The sequence below is a fragment of the Sebastes fasciatus genome, chromosome 12 (genome assembly GCF_043250625.1).
Source record: "Sebastes fasciatus isolate fSebFas1 chromosome 12, fSebFas1.pri, whole genome shotgun sequence".
NCBI classification, from domain to species: Eukaryota; Metazoa; Chordata; class Actinopteri; order Perciformes; family Sebastidae; genus Sebastes; species Sebastes fasciatus.
Window position 1 is genome coordinate 13,981,580 of NC_133806.1, and position 22,050 is coordinate 14,003,629.

Sequence of the window (22,050 nt, forward strand, 5' to 3'; positions counted from 1 at the left end):
CAGTTAAAGCCGGTCCAAAGTGACCTAAAGGATTATTCAGGTTGTTTTGCATAGCCCATTAACTGCAAATTGTGTATGCTTTACATCACTGCTGAGAATATCATAACTATTGGCTTTTACACTCCAGACAGCCATTAGTTTAAGTCAGTACAGTATAACATCATCTTGCAGACTTGAAACCTAATGGAGGTAATCAATCACGGTCATTATTTAGTCCACTTTTTTTTCTTTATTACAGTTACATAATCGACATCCCAGACTCAAGGGAGCTGCTGCACAGCAATATTTCCAAATGCAGAAACTAGCAAACTTACAATATGCTTTTAACAATGATTGCTTTTGGAGCAACAAATCATTTGAACGACATGATTCTTAGCAGCAAACATACTAATGTTGACTAAGAGTTGTTGGAGAAGAGGCAGTATCGATCCGTCAGTCGGTCAGTCCACACCTTGTCCAGACTGAAATGTCTAAACAACAGACTTTCATGTCCCCCACAGGATGAACTGTAATCACTTTGGTGATCCCTTAACCTTTCCTAAACCTGTAAAACTAATAACATTGCCATCAGCCTCAGCTGTACTTTGTCTATTAATTACTGATAAGGAAATGTCAGCATGCTAACATGCTTAACTTCGTAGGTGAATATTGTAAACTTGACCTGCTAAACATCAGCATGGTAGCCTTGTCACTGTGAGCATGTCAGCATGCTAATGATAGCATTTACCTCTCATTAGAAATGCTGTGCCTAAGTACTGTACAGCCTGACAGAGTCACTCACATGTAAACACGTGGTCTTGTTAAAACCAGTGGGCTACCTCTGGGTCTGAAAAGTGAAGCCAATGCTGAAGTGCCTTAAACTTGCATTCTTTCTAACAGCCAGCAGGGGGCGACGCCTCTGGTTGCAAAAAGACGTCTGATTGTATAGAAGTCTATGAGAAAATGATCCTACTTCTCACTTGATTTATTACTTCAGTAAACATTGTAAACTTGAGTTTATGGTCTCTATCACTAGTTTCAAGTCTTCCTCAATATAGCATGATGTTCATTTAGTAAATGATGGTCCCATTTAGAGTCAAATAGACCATAAAGCAGGATGCTTTTGGGCGTGGCTACCTTGTGATTGACAGATCGCTACCACGGCGTTGTCTGGTCTGGGAGTTGTCCATGTTTTCGTCTAACAACTTTAACCTTTTCACAGTGTGTTTAGAGTTCATGGTAGTTAATCGTAACATTTTGGTCGCCTAAAAATGTCTTATTCAGCGTTCGTTTGTACTTAGCTCCACCCTCTTGTGTCACTTCTGGTTGCAAAAAAACAACATGGCGAAGAACAAAATGCTGAACTTGAGGCTTCAAAACGGCAGTTTACAAACCAATGGGTGACGTGACGTTAACTACGTCCACATATTATACTGTATACAGTCTATAGTTAAAATATACCCTGCTCTCATCTGCATTAATATGTGATGATAACTTAATGCTGACAAAAATACTGATACCTTGTGTTTACTATCATGAATTACCTATTGTAAGCATGTTTTACAGTTAACGTGTGCAAGGTGAAACCAACGCTTGCATAAAAGGTACTAAATGTATTTAAAATTTACTGTATCATTTGGAAAATGGTCAGCAGTGATATAAGGGATGTGATTTGTTAGGCCTTAATGTTTGTGTCTTGTCCATACACAGACCTCATTAAATGAAGTCGGCAATCACAGCAAGATTAGAGTAACGAGCTGCCTCAGTTGGACATGACTAATGGCCGCTGGGAGACAAACCGTAGTGCGCTCTTTGTTTTGCATTTCCATCAGTATGTGAGGAGGACGCTGGTGAGGTCATACGCACCGCTACCCTCTGAGTCCTGGAGAGAAGGATGCGCAGATTAATCTCCAAACTTCACAACACTTTGAAGGGGGAGACTATGCGTCAGCCGCAGAAACAAGGTCATTTGATGGATTTCCTGTAAACAGGCTCGATTCTGGGCGACTCGGGGACGGTGTGAATGTGCTGATCCCTGCGGGGCCACTGTTTCCTTGTTTTTACTGAAGACCCACTCCAGGCGTAAGTAGTATTGGCAGCACCGATCTGTCCACGGGCTCCGTTTTTCATCTTGAAAGAATTTCCTTCCTTCCTTCCTGTACCTTGAGCTTACTTTGGTTAAATATTAAAATATCATTCAGTGTCCTTCAGTCAAAGTGAGGAAACAACAAAACTACTCCCCCTAGTCAGTGAGGATGGAAACTAACTAAACTAAAAATACAGGCGGTGTACTTCTAATAATTACGTACAATAACATCTACAAAAGATCCATGATATGTCAGGAGGAAGCTACGGGTAATGTCTGGTGATATGCCCTACTATTTGTCATAGTGCTGGTCATACATTGGTCATCAAATTGTACAGCTATGTGTCATAATATTCATCTATACAAGGAAGAGCCAGTCACGACTGTGGCATCTGATCTTCCTGAGTTTTACCAGAGGATGAGGAAGCAGGCGGGAAGAATGGATGAGTCACTTAAACAGGGTAATGAGAGCTGAAGGAGAAGGCAGCAACGGTGGCCGAGTCAGAAAAACAAATTAAACAGCAGCGACGACAAAAAGAGAAAGTGTAGCATGTGACTAATAATGACTGAAGGAGGTGGTGAATCATGATGAAACACTGGAGGAAACAGGGTAAGGGGATTGTAAAAGAAAAACGTGTTTCCAGTAATAATTAAGTTGTGCTGAACATCGTGTGACTGACTCATTGAGACAGCTCAGCTTTCATCCAACAAATACCCAATTCAAAACACACCTTCCTGGTCGCACAGACAAAGCAGAACAGGACTGTGCAACAACACGGCTCATGTGTTAGTTTAACACGAGTCGAGGCTCGAGGGAAGTGCAAAGAAACGGGTAAAAAATGAATGTAATAAAGTCGGGTTCATTAGCATGCGGCTACACCAAGCTGAAATCAATCATAACTAAAAGAGTGAAACTTCTATCTTCTCACTTTTCACTGCCTGCGTTATACTTGGAAGCGGATCCACTTGGCTCCTCGGCCCATACCGGTGGCAGCATTGCTCAACATATCTGCATGGCGGACGGAGACAAATGGTGACTGATTACCCCAGGTTGGTCTGGCAAATGAAGAATGCCTTCATCAACAGCAGCCACACAAGCCCATGTGTAAGTGTGGGGACGAAGCATTACACTAAACTTGTAGCCAGAAACACATTTTTCTTTTGGTGTCCTGCCCTTTTTTTGTTGGGGGTGGAAAGCATTATGGTAGGAACTTGATTTGTGGAAATGGCATACACTCATCTAGACAAGTTTAAAACACATCTAAAATGTATATAATACACAGAATATTGACATACTGTATGTCCAAGAGCACAATGGCTTCAAAAGCACGGGTAGTACCACACCAATAACAGTTCAAAAAGTTGGTTATTTAGGAGTCTGACAGCGGTGGCAGTCATCTGTGCCTGTAGGAGTGTGTTATTGCTCATATTGTATGTGTTTGTTGTAGATACTGTTCAGTACCTGGTAGAGCCACGATTAGCCGGCACAATATATCAGCTGATAACTTACTGCAGATATATAAGTAATGATAAGCAATGCTAAAGATGTGTTTTTGGTTAAAAAAAAGTGGTTCATCAAAAAATACAGACAATATTTATTTTTCAATTGTAAAACGTTCTGATCAGTACATATAGAGGTCACAAATCTTTGATAAACATATTTTAGGGATCCATATCAAAAATGCTTATGTGATGTAAAAAATTTATATTAGGCAATAGATTAAATGTATTTAATGATTATTAAATTAATCGATTGATCGTTTTGAGGTATTTTTTTTAAGAAGAAAAAAAAGTTAAAATGCTCTGATTCCAGCTTCTTAAATGTGAATATTTTCTGGTTTCTTTACTCCTCTATGACAGTAAACTGAATTTCTTTGAGTTGTGGACAAAACAAGACATTTGAGGACATCGTCTTGGGCTTTGGGAAACACTGATCGACATTTTTCACCATTTTCTGACATTTTATAGACCAAACAACTAGTCGATTAATCAAGCTAATAATCAACAGATTAATCGGCAATGAAATTAATCGTTAGTTGCAGTCCTAAATAGATCTTTATCAGATCTAAATTCTCAAATATGTCCACAAAACTCCAGTTCCCATTATGAGTTAGTTCCTGGTCTTTGGTGATGATTAGCTTTCAACAGGCTTGATGTTGCAAATGATTCACAACGATAAAAAGCACAAAGCATCGGGGTCTTGTCATAAACTATGGTGTCTAATTGTTTTTTCTGCAGAATACAGTGTACCCAGAACCTCTTCTAAAGTCTGCACATAATGTTCCACTTATGTTGCTTGTATTTGTTCTGGTAATGTTCATTTTTGGCAGCTGATTTATCCGACCTATGTGACAATTATAAGCTTGAGAAAAAGGTGACCCTTGCAGGTTTGTCCTCTGTCAATTATGAGCTACAAATCAAAAGTATATCCAAAATATGTCTATAGATACAGGCCTGCAGTACGAACCCAATATTTCGTCTGCATTGTGCTCCAATATTATGGCATCTGCAGAGGCAATCAAAAGGAAATGAGCCTGATCAGATACATAAACAGTAATAACACAGAAGGAGGTGGGTTGCCTGTTCCAAATGAGTGCCAAGAGTGAACTAGAATAAAACAAAAGATGTTCTGTGACAGCTGAAATCTGACAAAGAACAGTGACGTCAAAAAAAAAAAGATCCCACCAAGCGAAGGCCTTGTTAGCACCTCTGGCAATCAGCGGGATCTACTCGGAGTCGGCTTTTCATTAGCTGCATCGTGTGAATCAAAGACAGAAGTCCTCTATCTGTGCTCGCAAATGAGAAACTGTAGAAGAGAGTGCGTTAGAAGTTCTTCTGGGAAACTGGTTTTTGACTGACAGTAACTGGAACACGGTTTCGGCTCTGGGGGCTTGAAACTTCATACATGTCAGAACATGTAGTATAACTGTTCTCAGCTCTTTTTTCAATGTATAATGCATCTGGAATGAAAGGAGTGGCATTTCACTTTCTAGTGGAAGTGAGATAATGAAAGACCTTTCCCACCTATACTAAAAGTTAGAAGTTGGAGTTTCATGCTGCTGCATGAAAACGAGCCTTCACCACTCCAGTGAGGTTAGATTCGTTCCGAGTTTGACCTCAGTTGAAGCGTGGGTGTAAAAAACGATAATGAGAATCTTGCAGATATGTGGCAGCATTACCGTGTTAATATGACAGCAGAGTGTTCGTAGATGGTTCTAGTTTGACACCGAGGCCGTTTTGGGGCTGCGGTGTGACGGCAAGTCGCAACCCAATTCCCTGAATTCAATTTGCACAGACTCACTGCCACCTGTCAGAGAACAAGTGCGAAGCACAGGGGAGGATGGGGTGAAAAGAGAGGCATGTGACAGCCCAGTGCTACTCTCACAATGGGCAGAGAGAAAACGGATGGCGACCGAGACACAGAAAGACAGACAGACTGAAGAATGCCATGGTGGAGGAAAATTCCCTCCAGTAACCGAACGAAGAGAATGATGAAGCTAGCGTGGCACAAAAGGAAACTCTTTGCCCGCAGGAGACAAGAATTATTCATCCAGTGAGCAGCTATTGAAACAGAGAGAGAAAGAGAGAGAATGGGAGAAGGGAGGGAGGGAAAGACGGAGGGATGGCCTGGAGAGAAACAGAACGGAGCAGAAAGAGAAACCGAGACGCAGGTCAAACAGGAATGAGTTCGGAGAGACTCAGCATTTTGAGTCAAAGTGTGAAAAACAGTCAGGCCGAACCCAGCCCTCTAACAGATGCCTCCTCTCAGGTCTAATGAACAACAGCTGAGCAGAGAGAAAAGTCTTTCAGACGTCTTTGAGCTGCTTAGTGTTTAGCTACTGCAGTGGGTAAACAAAAAAACACATTTGCATGAATTTGGATACAAAAAGTGTTATGACCTGAATCAGGTCATAACACTTTTTGTATCCAAATTTGCAAAGTCTGGACTTTGCTGAAACTCTATCCACACACACACCGTTAAAAGCCTCAGGCACAGGCAGAGGCCTCTATCACACTTCAGTCCTACTCCTCCTCCCTCTCAGCCTCCTAAAAAGAGCTAAATTACACATCACACAACAGCTTCCTGATGCTAAAATGCCCCTCAAAACCCCTGGGAGGGAAAGACCGACAGGTCGGCCCCACTCAGCGTGGATGTCGTTACAATTCAAATTCATTATACGAAGAGGAGACATATTAAAAGAAAAGTTCACCTTTGATGTTGAACACAGTTTTCTTCCATGTTCCAACAAGGTTTCTTACTTTGCCAGAAGCCATTAGTAATTATTAGTGATATGCTGAGCCTCGAGAGGAACGGTGTGTGCTCGCAATTCAAGACGAAAACACCACCGCAGTGTGAGGATTTGAAAAGAGATGAAAAAAAAACTGAAAAGAAAGAAAGAGTGAGAGAACAGAGCATACGCACGGGCTTTTAAGTTTGAGAGAGATTCCATCTTTCATAAGGTTCGTGTAGTTTGTGTAGAAAACTCAAAACAACTCAATGCGATTCACGGTTGGTTTCAGCTCGCAGGATTCAGCATTATTAACACCCTTTACTTATTAACTTCCCTCAACATCATATGATTTCCACATCAAAGTGAGTTTGCAGGTAGAGGGAGGACTGCTGGACAGACTTTTGAGCAGGTTTGTCAAACTCAATTTTACTAAGGGGCTACACCAGTGGCGCCGGAATGAGTTTTAGTACATTACAGTAGAATTTAGTACATTTTAAAGTTAAAAGCATTAATCTGGTGCACTTTGAGAGCAAAATGAAGAGGCCAGATCTCTGAAGAACGTTGTGCTCTAGTAAACTATTTAATCATGTTAGTTGTATATGAATGGTGAGGACAAGGGGAAAATATCCCACCCATAAAGCATGGTTAACGAGAAAGGCTCCCTGTTTCAAGACGGGTCGGGTGGGTTGCCGACATCGGCGCAGACCCCTGACGCACTGGGGACAGTCCACCCCGGTTGACAGTCGCGCCGGGAGCCCTGTCCCTCCAGGGAGAAAGGGCGCACTATGCAACGAGCACTCCATGGCCTCGGGTAGCGGCGAGGTCCGGGCGAGGGAGCTCACAGTTGGAGCCACGAGCCACCGACCTAGAGCCGGTGCACCGGAGGAAACGCAATGGCATACAGTCTATGTAGCACACCTGAATCTCTGAGCAAACTGTTCGTGGTCGACTTGCATTGTGGGTAATGTATGTGCCAGGTTTTGACAAGGAAGAAAAATACATGGAATAAAAAAAAGATGATATCTGCGCGTTCAATTTTGATCCTTTTGTTTTAAATTACCCAAGAAAGTCTGATAATGTTACAGGTGTGCAAGGCTAAATCACCAGAGTACTCTTTTAGTGAGAGTATTTTATTATTTATGAGTCATAAAACAGTTATTACAGATGAGAAATTACACATTAGGGAGGTGTACTTGCCAACTTCTACATTTTTGTACTCTTCATCTTATGAATTACATCATATGCATACATTAAAACAGGCCACTATTGATTTTGGGACATATGCAGAGACAGGTTCCTGAGCTAAAATGAGGCACCAAGCCAAGTTCCTCCTGAGATACCACGATAAGATATGTGCGACTAAGTCTTTGAAGAAACCTCAGCCGCCAGAATATAACCCCGGTTTGCTTACATCTGAGCAGCAACATTGTTATCTAAGCAGGGCACCCTCGACAGGAAGAGCAAACAGATAAATGAGGAGACCCACAGGGACGATAGGAGAGGGGAGGCTGAGGGGGAGACGGATGAGCGGAGGGAGGAGGGGGACGAGGATAAATGAAACATCTAGTGCTGCTTCAAAGGGAATGAAGAGATAGAAGATGAAGAGGGGGAAAGTGTGCTTCACTTTAGATGTGGAGAGAGAGAGACTGATTGTCAGAATTATCAATTACAGGATCAAAGATGTGCTGGATGTCTGATCTGAAAGAAGGTAGGACTTAGGAGATTCACTGAGAGGAAATCAAATAGAGATTTGAGAACTTACTGACAACTAAAACCCGAGAACACCACGGATGCCGCTTTGAAGTGTCACCACCTATTACTCGATGAATTTGTTTCTCTGACAGTCCCGTCAAGCTCGCTCTGCATGTGACCACACATACGACAAATGCAATTGAAAAGTCCAGCTGTCTAGACTTGAGGGGAAATTGGTTTAGGAAAACATGGTGGACAGTTGAGTCCTGCCTTCAATTGGTTTCATTTCCCATTTGCAGGGGACTGTAGAGACGGGAGGCAAGTAACCGTGTCGTGTCTTTGGACGTAAATTAATTCTTCCACCGGCCTCAGTCGGCCTGTCGGGAGCCAATTACTGGCAAAAACAGAATTCAGAGGAGTTTCTGCCTAATGCATGAGAGAAGTCACATAAAAGTCAGTCCTTATGGATGGAAAACACCATTATCATCATTGTGCTCTTTTATGTGGTTAAGTAGCCACATTGGCCACATCGCCATAACGATCAGGCAACTGTGCAAAACATGCAACTCAGTTATTGTGTAGGATCTGCCCTTCGGGGTTTGGATCAGTATCCACCTGCTAAAAGTCTTTTCAGAATAGTCAACAACCATGAAACACACGGACAAAGACACAAAGGATGGCTGCCACCAAAACAATGACGCAGATAGGAGGACAACAGACTGAGGTCAATGATCAACCAGACTACACAAACCAGTGTTCCCATTGTGGAGAGACCAAATCCTTCTTTTGTGTGTGTGAGCTTGCACACAGGAACGCATCTGGAGTGTTTTTTTGTCACACAACAACAGCAACAACAATGCAAAAAAAAACAACTTGTCAATTTGTTCTTGTCTTGTAGATAAAAAACGACTTTTGTCGCCGAGTCTTAAAATGTCTAAAAGACCGACACAAAACAAATAACAAACAGCCATTTCACAGACACTCTCAGACAAATTACTTTGCTCTGTCTGCGCATACTTCTCCACAAATCATATTATGCAATTAATGTCTCCCAAGCCTGCCAAGACACATACAAATCAATAAAAAAAATGTTCCCCAAAGTGTGTGCATGCGCAATTATACTCACATAACAGGTATATCCAACTCTTTAATATATTCTGCGTCTCCTCTTGCTGGACTGCCCAGCTGATAAAAAGCAGCTATGCAGGGCCAACGGCTCTCGTGGGATGCTTAGCAGCCAGATGCCCATTAGACAGAGATCCAGCAGACCTGTGTTAGCTGTGAGGGACTGTGTACCCATGCTCAGGACTCCTCCTTACTTTATGCCCCTGCCTTTGCTACAGAGGCAGCGAGGGAGGGATGGAGAGACAGAAAATTTCCTTTTATTGCCTCTCTATCTATTGGCAAATAGCACAGACACCCCCACCTCCTCCTCCTCTCAACACTCCAACAACGCTACACCTCCTCTGGACTGCTTGCTCAGTCCCAACGGCCAACAAACTACCCTCATCTACAGTTCTCGTGTGGGGGGAAAGGTGACTGCACCGCTGCAATGCACACCCACTGAAGCCCATTGTTAACTCCTCCATCAGGCCACCTCCGCCTCTCTGCAAGGCATGCACAAACACACGGGAACAAGCTGGCAACAGAAACCCACATTTTCACCTCTCTCCTTCTGTCTCTTTCTGCAGTACAAAAACAAACCAAAATATATGCAGCACAACTTTTTCTTGATTTCTTGCAGCATCCTGTTCAAAGAGAAGATGAAAATCATTTATTAAACCATGTGATTGATTCACTCCATCTTCTGGCTCATAAAAAAAACAAAATGTGTATTCAGTTCAAAGTCCAAACCTTGTGTGGCAGCTCCTTCCAACAGTTTGAACATATTTTCTGTATCAACACTTCTCCAGCGTCAGATTGGTGATTTCAGGTTAGGTTCTGGTGACTGATTATTAGCTCCCCAAAGGAAGAACCATCTCATTTAAGGCCAGAGGTGAATGAAACCAGAGCAGATGATGGTCTTCAAAAAAGGGGAGGAGTCCAAGGCACTCTTCTGGCAAGAAAATATAAAGCCTTTATTCAATTGGCTATTTCATGATGAAATGCTAAAAACAATGCTGGTACATGTAAGATTGGGTAACAACCCACTCGCAGCGGCACAAACAGCCTTCTTCAGGGTGTGTGCAGATGATGGTCTTATTGGAGGTCACCTGTGAGGTCACAGGGTTAATGGTGGGTGTGATGATGACCACCACCTGGATGGTGTAAACGTTAGACATTTTACTGACCCATTCATCAAAGGCTGCATGCCAGGAAGACATACTTTTGTTTGACTTGTGAGGTCTGTGTGTGTTTATGTGAATGAGGTGTAAAGAAAGTGAGGAATGAGTTCAGCAGACTGCAAAGAAAATATGAATCCACTGAATGTGAATACATTTGTCTGTGCAATATATCCTTGATGCAATATACACCTCAAGTGCAACTTTGTTTATTTTATTTATTACATCTACTCATTTTACAAGTGCAAATACCTCTGTTTACATTACATCTATTTTTATATTTTATACTCTAGTGTAACACTTCTGTTTATACTTATTTATTACATCTACTTTACCCGTTTTATTTACTTTATATGACTGTGTGTGTGTTTTAACTGTTATATGTTTTATCTGCCTCGTTTAGTCTTGTCAAGTATTTGTTTTAAAGCACATGACAAGAAGTGGCAACTGTGAAACTCGTATTTAATACAATGACAATAAAGCTTTCTATTCTATTCTATTCTGAAAGGAGTGACAACTCCAACAAAGTCATCCCATTGGGTAAAGATTGGACGTGATGACTGGCAGGATGGAACAGCCTTCTCAACACTTCTCCAGCGTCAGATTGGTGATTTCAGGTTTGGTTCTGGTGACTGATCATTAGCTCCCCAAAGGAAGAACATCCTCATTTAAGGCCAGAGGAATGAATGAAACCAGAGCAGATGATGGTCTTATTGGAGGTCACCTATGAGGTCACAGGGTTAATGGTGGGTGTGATGATGACCACCACCTGGATGGTTAGACATTTCACTGACCCATTCATCAAAGGCTGCATGCCAGGAAGAAATACTTTTGTTTGACTTGTGAGTGTGTTTTTGTGAATGAGGTGTAAAGAAAGTGAGGAATGAGTTCAACAGACTGCAAAGAAAAGGAGTGACAACTCCAACAACGTCATCACACTGCGTAAACATTGGACATGATGACGAGCAACAGTCTTGGCACAAATCAGCACACTCTGAATAATGTTTTCTCTTCTGCCAAAAAGTTAAATAATTTGTACAATTACACTCCAACATTTGCATGGGATGGTAGTGTTGTTTTCTCTTTCAATGTAACACAAAATGTTCCAAGAAGGAATGCACAAGTTTCTGATTTGTCACCACAGGAGATCCTTTCTTAACTAGGTGATAAACAATTGTGCTCTTTTTTATTGCATGCAATTAAGTATTCTGCCACAAGATGTTGAACCGTTTAAAACGAGTCCAGACGATGATGTACACGGTCAGAATATTTCGCCTATGCAGTCGACAAAAGGCACAATGTCTCTGCCAACACAAAACGTGCAGAGACACAACGTTTCACCTCATATGAGCGCTTCCCAGCAGCCCATGGCCAGAGTCCAGAGCCTCACACCGAGACTCTTAGACGCCAAGCCACAGACAGAAACAGACCACTCTCACACAGAGACAGACAGCTGGAAATATCCGTCTGTAATATTATTATTACAGCAGCTCGTTTGTGGAGTAAAGTGCGCACTGAGACAGAATTATGCGCGAAGGGTTTAAATGAGTTTACTTACCTATAATAATAGAAGAAAGTGTTGCGTTTACAGTCCAAACTTTTTTAGCTGAAGTAGAAGAAGTAAAGCGGTGTGTTTTTGTTCCTGAACACACACTGAATAATCCAAAACGGTGCTCTCTCTCTCTCTCTCTCTCTGTGTTGAACGACCTCTGTGTCCAAACTCGGAAAACAACAAATTACGCACCAGCTGAAACTAAACCCACAGCTTTCACATGATACTCTGAAGATAAATTGTTTTAAAACTTGTCAATATGTTATAAGAAAAAGCTAGAAACCGTCCAGGGTCGCTGCTTCAGCCTCCTCGGCCCCCTCTCTCTCTCTCTGTGAGTCTGAGTCTCAGTCAGCTCCAACCTCAGTCCGTCTCCAGCAGGCGCCACCAGGTGCTCATTTACATAACTGCACCGGCTGTGTCCAATCAGCGCTCAGAGCAAGGTGTCTGATTGAATATTCCAGGAGGAGCAGCAGCCAATCAGAGCTCCAGGTGGGCGGGACCTGCGACCTTAACAACACTGTTAGAATGAAATTCAACATGAAGCCTTTTGGGGGCGATGGGAGTTTTTCTTTGTTACAGAAAACACTGAGATTTGGGGGAAAATGATATGGAAGTTTTTATTAATGTGTACCATGATATGCAAATATTTCACTATATCCACAAACATGTATTTTTGTATTTGTGTTGTGTAAAGTCACATTATTAGTCACATTAATAGTTTAAATGCAAAGGTTAACTCAGTCAATACTTTTATTTGCAAAGATATGTGCTCTCTCAAAGTAGTGCTATGATGTTGGATATTACAAGGACTGTGATAAATGCAAATACAGATCTGATGGCATAAAAAAGTAAAACAAATTTTACTCAGATTTAATGTATCATGATCGTAACGCCAGATTGTTGCCAATACACAGCCCTAGTTGTAGAGAGTCTTTGCTTTGGGAATATTATAAATCACCTGAATCTCTATGGAAGTTTCTATTGGACTTTATTAATTGTAACCCACAGAAGACATTCCACAAATGTGTACCATGATCTGCAAATATTTCACTATCCACAAACATGTATTTTTGTATTTGTGTTGTGTAAAGTCACATCCACAAAAATACATGGCGATTTGCAAATACGCATACCTTTACTCTGTAAATATGTTTTTTAAGATTTACATGTAAAGTGATATCTACACATTTGTGCATCTATTTCGCAATTGCAGATCGCTTCCTGTGGATTTATGGGCCACATGACATTTGCAAAATAGATGCACAAAATGTGTAGATATCACTTTACATGTTTGTGGATAGTGAAATATTTGCAGATCCTGGTACACATTTGTGGAATGTCTTCTGTGGGTTACAACTAATAAAGTACAATAAAAATTTCCATAATATGACATACGATACAGCAGCATGCAGAGTGCTTTCACCTTGTTAACCCTTTGCATGTAAGAAAAGGTTGCTCTCCTGTTTTAAAAACTGACTATTTTATAATATAAACTCACTTAAATTATCCCTTCTGCTTCCCAGCATCTGGCCTCCACCATTTAATGTGGACCCACAACACCCTGCCTTACCTCTAAAAAGGCAACTTTATTACAGAGTATTTGCTGGTGTAACTGTATACCATTACTGCCCCTGGGCTATAATGAGTCAGATTGAAGGGTTTGCAGTAAAACATAGCAATGGAGCTAGAAGCAGGAGACTTGTTGATATGGGACCCTGAGGCAATGCAGGAGCGAAATGGGAATTCATGTTTTAATGGAGCCACATGTGTGCATGTTTATGCTGAATTACATCAAAACCAGTCAGACACACATAGAGACTGAGAAAGCAGTCTGTGCAGGAGTTACAGTATGTGTTGGTACTTGTCCGACTGGGAGGAGGGAAACTTTAGCTGGCGCTCAATCAGCAGTGAGGGACAATAAAGGTCATTTAACAGACATGAGCTCCACCTTGGGTAAACAGGGACCAGGAACACTGGTACTTTCTCTGCTGCCTAATGTTTACTTGTGTGTGTGTATAAATATACTGTATGTGTGTGAATAGCCTATATGGGCCTACATATTATCTCATGAATCCTTTGAAATGAGGCGGTTTTGCCAATAAGTCAAATGTTTTTGACTGAAATAAAGTCAGCAAAGTGATAGATTCATGCCACGCAGTGTGTACATTTCAGAGGGAAATTAACTTTTCACTCCACTACATTTATTTAAAAGCTATAGTTACTGTAGTTAGTTGTCAGATTAAGATCATACATACTAAACAGCAGCTATTCTGTATGATGAGTGCTTGTACTTTTGATACTTTAAGTAATTGAGTATTTTTAATATGGTCGGTATGGTGTTGCTACTTTTATTTAAGTTAATGATCTGAATACATCTACTGATATTTGAAATAAGAGGCTATTAAAAGTCTTTTTTTTCCTGCAGAACTAACATTAGAGGGTGTTAAAGCTTGTTTTTAATGTGTGTTTTTATCATAATCTAATAAATCATAATCACAAATAAGAAAATATAATACAAAAGCTGCACGTGCATGCACACAAATTAGATTTTATGAATTTATGCTCTTAATCTTAACTTTTCCTTCTGTTTCTGCTCCATTCAGACCACCTTTACCCAAACCAGCCCCCTCCACTCCCCTATCCTCGCTCCTCCACCCTCCCTCCCTCCTTCTGCAAGTCTTTTTGTGTTTATAAAGACTTTAGCTGGACTTTCATCTGGCCTGACCTCATTTTCTCTGCATATCATTAACATTCTCTCACCACTTTTCAATTCAGAGCTAAACCGAACCAACACACTCCTCTCGCTCTCTCTCTCTCTCTCTCTCTTTGTGTTTAATGGTTAAGCCTCCCCCTTCAGTCCTTTACATAAAAACTAATCTTGCGAGCAGAGTTTTTTTTATTATCTATGATCATGATCTATTAAGTTTTCTGGGTCTCTGGAGTCTATTTCATGCATTATTCTTTATCTAAACCTTTTTTCCAATAATGCTAAACAAACATAAAGAGTGATGCGTATAAAATGAAATTAAAGGGATGATAAAGAAATCGTTGTGGATATTTGAGAGTTATTATCCATGACGCTCACTGATCCCAGAAATTATCCTGCTGATGAGCGCAGTAATTCAGCTCTTGTTCTCTCTCTCTCCACAGAGCCTTTCCTTTCTCTTTTCAGCCTTTTCTGTTGTTGCACATCGTCCAACTGGCTCTGCTTTGTTCGTTGTCCGGGCAACTGCAAATCCCCTGGCAGAAATTATGACCTTTTTCACTATTATTTCCTCTCTACACATCACTCCTCGCTAGTATTCTTTGTATATCTCACTCTCACTTTGCCCTGATCATTTTTTCTTTTCTTCCTTTTTCACAAAATATGCTCAGTTCCTCCGTAGATAGTTTGTTGTCACTAAACCTTCTTTTCTCCCCCCTCCCTCTCTACTCATTCTCACTTTGAGTGAAACCTAGTGGAGCATAAAAAGCAGGTCTGATCCTGTGAGGAATTCACTCTGAGAGAGAGAGAGAGGCAAACAGAGAGAGAAAGAGAGAAGTTCAAGTTGTATAGCTCTTATGAGTCAGCCGACGAGAAAGTAGTCGGTGCGATAGGTAAGGAAAGATAAAGAGAAGGTAAAATAATGACCGGAACATCAATAGTCTGTCAAGAAGAAGAAAGGAGCTTTTCAACAGAAAGACAAGTATGTTTAAACTTTAAAGAAAGTCTTTACTTTTCAGAAAAGGTTTTTGCATTCAGCAGAAAATTACCATTTTCATCCAATGTTTCTATTCAGGAGGGATGACGGATGATCTATTGCTTGTCATTCTGAATACGCAGCCTGAATTTATCACCTCTATAGTCAAAAAAGCACAAACATCTGAATTAGAAATGGAAGTGTTCAACTCAAAGGCAATGTATAACACACACACACACTGCCTGTCCACCCCCTGTCAGGGTCTGACAGCTGTGCAGGGCTGCAGAGTTCAGACAACACAGATCAGTTGCAGAATGCGAAGCTTGCAGTATGTTGGGAACCGGCGTAAAACCACATACCAAGCATACTACCCTCTGAAACTTCTCCACCAGTCTGTTTTTCACTGGGAATATCCAAAACCAATAAATGTCTCCGATTTGTAATGGTCAGCGAAACCTCCAGAGAGTCCCGCAGCTTCTTCCACCACAAATCTTTTTTCGCACGCAAGTGTGACTTCAGGTCCAGGTTTGATTCAAACATACATGTGTAAATACATGTGTAAATGTACGACTCTACATGCACCCCTGTGTTCCCCCCTAATGTCTGTTTACTGTCAGTATCCGTTTCACAGGCCTAGGGCCGGTTGTATTTGATCGGCCCCTGGAGAGGATCCGGGAGGTGTCAGGGGTCACGGGGTCAGTGTGTGCCTCAGGGGCGGATGTTCCTGGGTGGGGGCCACAGTCCTGGAGCTCTCTTTTTAGGTGTTTGGTGTGGAAAACGGTTATGTCAGCTCCTCTCACTTTCCACAGAGTTCTCTGACTTTTCTTTTCTTTTCCCTCTTCGTTGTTTTTTTTCTATTTTTGGATTCAAGATTGTTGGTATATTTTCTCAACACGATTAAGAGTCTATAGCGCCACGCTAGCAGCTCTGTGAGGCAGTTCTCTATAGGCAGCGGGGCTTTGAGCTACAAGTCTGGGGATCACTAAAGTTATTAGGATACATCATCTGGGAATCATGAATCTTTTTAGTTTTTGGCAATCCATCCAAAAGTTGTTACGATATTTTAGTCTCAGACTGACATTGCCATCCTAGTATTTCACAGTCTGCTTTTAAAGTGATGATTCAGAGTGTTAAAGTGTTATCATTCAGTCAAAAAAGGACTCATTACCAATAAACCTTTCTCTTGTGTTTGTATTTTGTGTTTTTAATGATCTTGCAAGAGGGAATTAAACAATTTTCTTTTGAAATCAAACATTGCTTCTATATGCAGGGAAGTACTTTTCCACTTAACAGATTAATTTTACTGTCTGACACCCTGCAGACTCTCTCAAGTGTCTCCTGGATGAATCCGATACCGCCCGGAGTGCCCTTGTGATCATGCAGCTGGATGTGTGTGAAGTGCGATGAGCTCAGTGTTGTCAGGGGAATGTGAAGAGAGAGAGAGAGAGAGAGAGAGAGAGAGAGAGAGAGACGGAGGTGGGAGGGAGGGAGGCTGAGGGGAGGTGGGACTGACCCCTCACACAATCAGGAGTCCCTTGAGACCGTCTCAGCTGTAGCAGCGCACTTGTGCCTCCTCTTCCTCGTGGCTGGAGGTGGTGGGGGGGGGGGTTTAGACTCTTTTTGGGTGTCAGGTTTCTCCCCCCTCCCTCAGAAATCCCCTCTGTACACATGAACACACACATCTGACAGTGTGGAGGACTACAGCCTGTGCTATGGCATTCGGGAGGCTCCTCTATACAACTGTCGCCCTCTGTTCAAACCCCTCTAGGATTTGACTTCCCTTTTCCTCACCCTTCCCCTCCCTCCTCTCCTCACCTGTCCGAGCCAGCCGCTGAATGAATGGCCTCCCTTTCTTCTCCGATCTCTCTGCGTTGCTAACAATAGAGCTTTGGGAATTATTCACCATAACCGCCATCGGATGTGCTCTGATCTTCTCTGTCTCGCCCTCCACCCTACTGTCTTTACCAATTACATGTTTAGCCTTTCCACACCCCTTTAGCTGAAACAGTAGTTTAACTTGGCTGATCTCTGAACAGCCATGTCATGTTCCCATGCTCTCTCTCTGTGTGTGTGTGTGTGTGTGGGTGTGTGTGTGTGTACAGACATATAATTATAGCAATCCTTTAATTATTTTAATTAATATTCAAATTGGACAAAGCCCAAGGGAGAAAAAAAACTCAACTAATATACTTGAGCAATTTTAAACGCCTTGCCAGAGGACTTTATCGCCATGGTAACCCAAGTCTGATCTGCTTCCCGTCTCCACTGCTGGATCAAATACTCCCCTCACTTTTTGATAAAAAAAAACTTTCAAGCATACTCTCTCCGGCTCATACCAGTGAGAGTGAATGTTGTGGCGGATTGGAAGCTGCGGAGGACGGGGTGGATGGGTGTTGGAGGTGGTGGTGGGGGTGGGGGGGATTCAGAGGGGTGCGAATGAGTGCCATTGCAAACCAGTGAGAGGTGGTGCTAAAAATACCTATTGACACATGGGCTCCGACTCACAAACAGGGTCACAGACAAACACACGAGCCGGTGACCAACGAGGTCTCATTCATGCACCACCAGGCAGAGAAACACACAGACACACACACATACAACACATCAATGAAACAATTGAAATAAATAAAGCCGCCACTATTTACAGTATAACTAAACTGTAACATACTGAATCCCTCTGAGTTTGCATTGGCAGTGCTTTGTATTATGGAGAGCTCGATGTCAAACAGAGAGCCGGCCCTTTCCACACTCAAGCACAAGTCCTCTGAACAAACAAACCCAGCTGCCATATTGTGACCCTCTGCAGGAAGAATATGGGAAAGCTGCTCTGCACACATTGTGTTGAATGCTCACTGTGGCAAATATTGTTTCTGAGTTTACCTCATGATGACATGCTGCTGGGAAGGTTTGCCAAGCGGTGATCACCTGTTTTTGTTGTTTTTCACAGTCATTATCACAGAATATAGGTGTGGTGTTCACCTGAGTTCTTCTGTGATGACGATGTGTTTACACCCCTTAGTATAGATTAGTCTATTTCTACTGCCTATACACATCTGGCCTGACAGAAAGATTTGACCTGAAGGGACCTTAAAATCAGGGTTGTGCCTGGATGTCACCAGCCAACAAAACTACTGTTTCTGCAGAAAAAATGGCCCCTGTTAGTGATTTCTCATATGACATTATTAGATAACGCATCAGTGTGTAAGAAGCATTTTACTCTTGTAGCTGGTCGAGGCGTAGCTATAGCAACTAGCTTTATATACTCTCTTCGAGCCTGGAGGTCGGACCCCTCCAAAAAATCTCACATTTTTTAGAATCCGTGGCCTTAACAGATTATAAGTGGATGAAGAAGTATTCAAATCATTTTTACTTCAGCAAAAGTGCCAATGAATCATCTAAATAACTCCATTATAAGTGAAAATTAGATATGAGTACAGAAGCAAAATGTACTCAAAGTATCAAAGAAAAACGACTGTTTCTGCAGAACAAATGGCCCCTGGTAGTGATTTCTCATCTATGACATTATTAGATATGCATCAGTGTATAAGAAGCATTTTACTCTTGTAGCTGGTCGAGGCATAGCTATAGCAACTAGCTTTATATACTCTTAAGGAGTTTTCAACCTGCGGGACGGGCCCCTCCAAAGGGTCATGAGATCATTAATTAAATTGGAAAGAAAGTTCTTTACACAAATTGTATTGATATTTTTGGACTAATCAATCTAATGTCTAATCTTTTTATTTTGTGAAAAATAAGTTTAATCTTCAACAATGCGTTGTATTTTATAAGCTCATGTGAAATCTTAAAAGTAACCAAAAATTATAAAAAGTGAAGTAAAAACACAAGATAAATGAAAAGAAAATATATTTCAGTCTGAAATGTAAAGGCATAAAAGGAAAATAACTTAAGTACAAGTACCGCAAAATTGTACTTATGTGTGTAGTACTTGAGTAAATGTACTTAGTTACTTTCTACCATTGCTGATGATGGCAGTGGAAACCAACATGATAAGAAGCCGAGGAGGACATCCAATCTTCAGGGCCGAGGCCTCGTCACCCCCCACAGCGCTGCCGGAGCAACAGGATGCTGACTGGAGGGACAACTGCCCAAGTTGTAAATCAGTGTCTGTGTGTGTGTGTGTGCGTGTGTGTGTGTGTGTGTGTGTGTGTGTGTGTGTGTGTGTGTGTGCGTGCGTGTGCGTGCGTGCGTGTGTGTGTGTGTGTGTGTGGTCTCTGTGCAGTATATGAGTGAAAAGTGTTGTTGTGTTAACAAAAACAGAAACTCTGCCCACTGCAGGTATGAAAACTGATCTGTGATCTACGCAACAGAAATCAACCCTCATCAGTGGTGGAAACTAACTAAGAACCTTTACTCGGGCTTACTTGAGTAAACTTATTCAAGTACAATTTTAAGGTACTTGTTGTTTCCATTTTTTTGCCCCTTTATACTTGTACTCCACTACATTTCAGCGGGAAATATTATACTTTTTACTCCACTACATTAATTTAACAGCTGGAGTTACTGTTTTTTTTTATTGTCAGATAAAACACATATGATAATCTTATAAAAAATACAATGTATTGTTAAAGATTAAATCATCACCTCTAAACATCTCAGATCAAATTATTAAATATTTCACAAATAAAAACAAATATTACAAAAAAGTAAAAAAAAAAAAAAAAAAAAAGAATACAGATTTGAGTAGGAGAAATGTTTTTTTTTCTTTCCTCTCCCATTAATCATCTCAGATTTATCTTGTGACCCTTTGGAAGAGTTCGAACCCTCTTTTGGGAACCACTGGACTAAACTACCTGACTATATATAAAGCCATTAAACTAGATGCACCTCGACCAGCTTTACCATTGTCACCTTGCCTTACCTTTACCTTTACATACTACATCCTGTTTACACTCAGTTTTCCCACCTGAAATACTGTCCTCAACAAAATTACAAATATTACTTTTTATATTTACTTATGTTTATATTTAAAAACTATATTTTAACTGCACTATTTTATGCCTTAGATTATCATTTTGCTTTTACATTTACTTGTGTGATTTCCCCTTTTATATAAACATATTTTATGAGCATTGTTGAAGGAACCTGAGACCAAAGATTTTCATTGCCAATGACTGCTTTGCTGGAAATGACATATGACAAATAAAGAACCTTGAACCAGCTGCAACAGTAAAATCCTGCTTTTTGTTACATTAATGTTAACAATCCATTAATCAGTCACAGGGGACATTTTACTGCAGAACAAACACTTTTACTATTTAGCTGATAACACTTCCAAACTTTACTTTTACTTGAGTAAAAGATCTGATACTTCACCGCTGACCCTCATGATAGTCTGTGACCCACCTTTTCTAACGGTGATAAAACTGAGCATATCATGTAACACGTACTGCACATTCACACCATTAACACCACAAATGAGAAGCCTGTGCACATTCAGCTGGGTGCACCTGACTATAAACTGCAGCAGAGACTCATACTAATGCAGGCTTTGATAGCCCTCTAGTGACCACAGAGGTGTACCTGCCAGCTGAGATGTAGAACTATAATTTACTATAATGAGACTTGCTGCAGTTTGGTTGCTCCTATAAAGCCAACTGGGACATTTGATTTTTGTTTTGTCTTTAAAGGAAACACAAGTAACACACTTGTGGCTGTTGTTGTTCTCCCTCATGATGATTGCTTTTCACAAATTCCCATTCACTCTCACCTGCATGTGTGAGCGTGCATATGCGTGTGTGTCTGCAGCGCACAAGGGACCGTATAAAACCAGACTAATGAATTTTTCTGCTCTGCTTATGCTCAGGCTCTCATATGAAACCAATTCATTACTCCCCGGGCTAGCCCACATGTTAGCCGGGGTCACATAGGGAGCAGGAATGGGGCAAATAAAAGAGAGGTGAGAGGGCAAGAGTCCCCACAACAACCCGATTGCGTCATGAGAAAAGCTTTCCAAGAAGAATAGGAAAAAAAAAATAAACGATCATATTCAAACCACATGGGCATTTTAGGCGTGACCAATGCTGGCAGTAAAGACATTTAACACAGCAGAATTTAATTAACAGTTTTGAAATTGATGGTGTCGTGCTCCAGTAAATCTGGGGTCTTTGTCTGGCTGTAATTACTGCCATACAGGTTTGAGGCCCACAACATAGTTGGAGCTCTAGCTGGGGAAATTAAGCAGCTCATGGCTCCGGCTGCGAATCGGAAACAATTCCAGATGATTCCTCTCTTTTCCCTCCTCTGAGTTTATCTAGTCAGCAAATAGCATCTGTGAGCACCACACAAGTTGGCACTGAATCCAAATTGTGTGGGTTGAGGGGGATTTCCACCCACTTCCATCCCGTAAATAATGATTGTGGTAGTCCTCAGTGGTGATTATCATCATACAGTCCCAGTTCGCTCATGAACGGTGCCCACTGGGTCACGATAAACATAATGAGATAATAGCTGCAGCCAGATTTACTCTGACAAGACGATTGGATAGGCGTCAGGAGTGTGAATAATTGGACAAACACTGTCAAACAGT

General features: G+C 41.4%; 1 protein-coding gene across 3 annotated transcripts in view; it reads right to left on the reverse strand.

The window, feature by feature from the left end:
• Positions 1 to 12,169, reverse strand: part of ddr1 (discoidin domain receptor tyrosine kinase 1) — a 47,587-nt gene extending 35,418 nt beyond the window's left edge. For 2 of the 3 annotated variants that reach the window (XM_074653243.1, XM_074653244.1), the window contains exon 1: positions 11,830 to 12,162. The gene's annotated coding sequence lies outside the window, so the exon portion shown is untranslated. Of the gene's footprint in view, positions 1 to 11,829 lie in introns of all 3 variants that reach the window. The other variant, XM_074653242.1, reaches the window with a different exon arrangement.
• Positions 12,170 to 22,050: the final 9,881 nt, after the last annotated feature.